At 53.5% G+C, this 5,000-nt stretch overlaps 1 non-coding gene across 1 annotated transcript in view; it reads left to right on the forward strand.

Annotated features, from left to right (window-relative positions):
- The first annotated feature begins 4,431 nt into the window (after positions 1–4,431).
- Positions 4,432–5,000, forward strand: part of LOC124584050 — a 1,910-nt gene continuing 1,341 nt past the window's right edge. The window contains exon 1 of the ribosomal RNA XR_006974466.1: positions 4,432–5,000. This exon is cut by the window's right edge and continues 1,341 nt beyond it. This is a non-coding gene — a ribosomal RNA (small subunit ribosomal RNA).

The raw sequence follows: 5,000 nt of genomic DNA on the forward strand, positions 1-5,000 counted from the left end.
AAATACGGCGAAACCACATGCAATACCTCCATCTATGCGAATCTGACAACACTACGTCCGCCATGTCGAGCGCACCACAAAACACAGCGCCATCTGTAGGTCTCCCGCGGCATGACGTCCTGCAACGACGATACCGCCATCTATGAGACGCCAAGCCGACTGAGACATCGATGGGCCCACAGTGCCCATCTTTCGACCCCACCCACAAAGCCTGCGTCCTCTGTCGGCCACAGCACCCCAACGCCAGCGCCTCTGCCGCACGAAATCGTCGACCGGCAATCACTCCACCGGCGCCCCACCCCAACCGCCCAACTCGCAACTCCAGCGGATGAACGGCGGACTTTTCCCGCAGTCGCAATGTGCAATCCACCCCTATAACTTGCGTTTCATGAAGAGTTATCTCCAATATGCGACATTCCCGCTGTCCCTATACATGAGCTGCGAGCTGTACCAGTTACGAGCTAGAGACGCGATCGCGTTGCTCTCTGAGCGGTCAGCTAGGAGGCGCTCCATCCATGTCGGCACCGGTGGGCGTTGCACTCGCAGTCGCAAAAACGTACGGCAAGTATATTACTCGGAAGAGTTAATGACAGTCCAAGCCCCCCTGCGTGGGGAGAGTCTTGCTAGGCCATGACCCACCGGAAGGGCGCAGCGTCCCCCACCCCAGACATGTGACGTCACACTATCGGTATTGACGACTAGACTCATTGCTCATAATCATTTGCCATACACCGGTGGAAGCTGCCGAGACGAGTAACTACATAGCGCGCTCGCCGTGTCACTAATGTACAGAGATACAACAGTGTCGACGGGAACCACATGAAACGTATACACGGCGCTGATTAGTAATAGATAGAGCCATCAGAATACAGATAATATATACAACTGTCCGTATACATACTGAAAGACTCTGCTCACAATCACAACCACACGTCAGCCACACGCTCTTATCACGCACTACTCTCTGCCTGTAACACGCACACAGACAATATGTAAGCACCAGCATGGAACAACACCCAGTGCATCCTCTCCGCCACATTAGACAATCCACACTGTCATAACCAGACTGGGAGGTCCACTCAGAAAACAGAATATCCCACCCTCCCGACAACCACCATTGCTCAGCCAAGCCACCAACACCCACACATGTCCTACACAGGGGTGCACCCAACATCACAATACTGCCTCCTCTCACAGCACACAAACAATGGCAGGAATGAAAGACACACGTCTGCCACAAGCATGGAATGAGAGCGCCGCCTGTCATGAGCCAAAGGTGCATCCTGACGTGGCAAATCAGATGATGCCGCAGGCATCCACTTACTATAATCACAATCAACAAACCGGCCGCCCCCCCCCCCCCCCATTAAACCTTTCCTTACAACAATGTGTACCGTAACCTAACCTATATCGTACCGTAACCTAACCTATGTCGTACCGTAACCTAACCTATGTCGTACCGTAACCTAACCTATGTCGTACCGTAACCTAACCTATGTCGTACCGTAACCTAACCTATGTCGTACCGTAACCTAACCTATGTCGTACCGTAACCTAACCTATGTCGTACCGTAACCTAACCTATGTCAAACCGTAACCTAACCTATGTCGTACCGTAACCTAACCTATGTCGTGCCGTAACCTAACCTATGTCGTACCGTAACCTAACCTATGTCGTACCGTAACCTAACCTATGTCGTACCGTAACCTAACCTATGTCGTACCGTAACCTAACCTATGTCGTACCGTAACCTAACCTATGTCGTACCGTAACCTAACCTATGTCGTACCGTAACCTAACCTATGTCGTACCGTAACCTAACCTATGTCGTACCGTAACCTAACCTATGTCGTACCGTAACCTAACCTATGTCGTACCGTAACCTACCCTATGTCGTACCGTAACCTAACCTATGTCGTACCGTAACCTAACCTATGTCGTACCGTAACCTAACCTATGTCGTACCGTAACCTAACCTATGTCGTACCTTAACCTAACCTATGTCGTACCTTAACCTAACCTATGTCGTACCTTAACCTAACCTATGTCGTACCTTAACCTAACCTATGTCGTACCTTAACCTAACCTATGTCGTACCTTAACCTAACCTATATTGCGCCTTAACCTAACCTATATTGCGCCTTAACCTAACCTATATTGCGCCTCAATGTAACCTATATTGCGCCTCAATGTAACCTATATTGCGCCTCAATGTAACCTATATTGCGCCTCAATGTAACCTATATTGCGCCTCAATGTAACCTATATTGCGCCTCAATGTAACCTATATTGCGCCTCAATGTAACCTATATTGCGCCTCAATGTAACCTATATTGCGCCTCAATGTAACCTATATTGCGCCGCAATGTAACCTATATTGCGCCGCAATGTAACCTATATTGCGCCGCAATGTAACCTATATTGCGCCGCAATGTAACCTATATTGCGCCGCAATGTGACCTATATTGCGCCGTAACCCAACACACGTTGGGCCTTAACCCAACACACGTTGGGCCTTAACCCAACACACGTTGGGCCTTAACCCAACACACGTTGGGCCTTAACCCAACACACGTTGGGCCTTAACCCAACACACGTTGGGCCTTAACCCAACACACGTTGGGCCTTAACCCAACACACGTTGGGCCTTAACCCAACACACGTTGGGCCTTAACCCAACACACGTTGGGCCTTAACCCAACACATGTTGGGCCTTAACCTGCTCTGTAATTGTCATACGACGCGTTAAATTAGTGTAGTGTTGCCTAACTGCAACCCCCGCAACATAGTTTGCTACTCGCACTGCCCGGTCCGCAGTGTATCGCTTCATGTTAAACACCTTGCAGCTATACACTGTAATGTGGATGGCAGCAGGACGTACATGCTCAATGCCCTTTGCAGTTGTTCATTGGCATTTGCAGTTGTTCATTGGCATTCGCATGGCGAAGCACTTAGCCTACGCTGTGGTACGGCCTGTGTCAACTGTCCGCTGATGTACGTCCAAATCACACACTGTACTGCACATTGGTCCTCATGTACTGAATGATACATCGTGGTACATGTGACCGTACAACGACTGCGCCAACAACGGCGAACCATGCGGTCCAAATGTTGTGCACTCAGCTACGTGTCGTCTCCCTATAAGAGCTGGATTGCAGTGTGGTATGCCCTGGATGGCGATCAGCATGAGCCGTCTGTTGATGTAGTGGCGCGTGTTGTCAGACGTAGTCGTCTCTTCTCACACACCGTGATAGCATGGTGCACTGCGTTCCACATCTGCGACATGCGACAGAGGCCGGTTGACAGTCGTTCGCGCAATGGACATCGCATACGTACGGGGGCCACCTTCCACGTGTTCGCGAAGCGTGCACATGTTGTTGCGTGTATGTGGGCAGACATAGTGTGTCGTGACACCTGACACAGGCATGCAACAATCGTTGAATTTGCAAATGGCGATGGACGCCTACGTTTGCTGGTGACGTTACGCAAATGAACAACTGGTAAACCGTTGTGGTGCGGTTGTTCTCGCTAGAGGTGAATCAGTGATGGCGACGATCGGTTGAGCTACCAACCGGTTGTTCCAGCGATACCCACCATGCCCACGAACGTGAATGGCATCTGGGTGTGAAGCGATACGCGGCGGTGGCTGGGTGGGACCGTCCCCGGCCGGTGAGGGGGGGCCTCCCGGCGTGCTGGCCGCGCGGTGCGTGGGCGCACGCGCTACAGCCGGCTGGTGGGGGCGGCCAGTGGCAGGCGCGCCGGCCGACGGAGGCGGCAGGCGGCGCAGCTGCGCGCCGGCGCACCCTGCACGCGGCGCCGTGCGGCCAAAGTAGGTCCTCGCGGGCCCGGTGCGAAGCGCGGTGGACATCTGCAGTGTGCTGGTCCGATTGAGGACTGTGTGCGCTGAGGATGCGCCGCCGCCCGGCGCTCGGCGCCGCGACGCCGTCTGCTGCTCGGTCGCCTCTGCGGTTCTCGCAGGTGGTTTGTATCGCAGCTGTGCGGACGTGTTGGCGCGTGCGCTGTGCTGGGAGAGTTCGCTTCGGCACCCAAGTGGGGCTTTTGTCCTTCTGTGGCGCTGGCGTTGGAGCTGCCGGTCACCGTAGGTGGCGCGTGTTGTCTCCCGCCGGCAATGCCACGACAGCACGCTCCCGGGCCTCTGTCGGCAGCGGCAAGCTCAGTTGGGAGCACGGGTGGTCGCACCTAAAGCGTCTACTCGCCAAACTCCGGGCGATTGCGCCTCTCTCGAACCCGACCAAGTACTTAGGACGGCGCTGCGCGCCGCCGGGACCTGAGAGGGTTTCGAGGTGTATGGTGCAGGGGAGCTCAGCCTCCTCCTGTTTGCAGAATAATTGAGCGGACGCTTGCGTGTTCGCGTGGGCCCCCGGGACACACTCCCGGGCGGCCAGCTGCTCAGCTCTAGTTGACGCAGCTCCCTGGTTGATCCTGCCAGTAGTCATATGCTTGTCTCAAAGATTAAGCCATGCATGTCTCAGTACAAGCCGCATTAAGGTGAAACCGCGAATGGCTCATTAAATCAGTTATGGTTCCTTAGATCGTACCCACGTTACTTGGATAACTGTGGTAATTCTAGAGCTAATACATGCAAACAGAGTCCCGACCAGAGATGGAAGGGACGCTTTTATTAGATCAAAACCAATCGGTCGGCTCGTCCGGTCCGTTTGCCTTGGTGACTCTGAATAACTTTGGGCTGATCGCACGGTCCTCGTACCGGCGACGCATCTTTCAAATGTCTGCCTTATCAACTGTCGATGGTAGGTTCTGCGCCTACCATGGTTGTAACGGGTAACGGGGAATCAGGGTTCGATTCCGGAGAGGGAGCCTGAGAAACGGCTACCACATCCAAGGAAGGCAGCAGGCGCGCAAATTACCCACTCCCGGCACGGGGAGGTAGTGACGAAAAATAACGATACGGGACTCATCCGAGGCCCCGTAATCGGAATGAGTACACTTTAAATCCTTTAACGAGTATCTATTGGAG

Source organism: Schistocerca americana, unplaced genomic scaffold (assembly GCF_021461395.2).
Source record: "Schistocerca americana isolate TAMUIC-IGC-003095 unplaced genomic scaffold, iqSchAmer2.1 HiC_scaffold_47, whole genome shotgun sequence".
Lineage (NCBI taxonomy): Eukaryota > Metazoa > Arthropoda > Insecta > Orthoptera > Acrididae > Schistocerca > Schistocerca americana.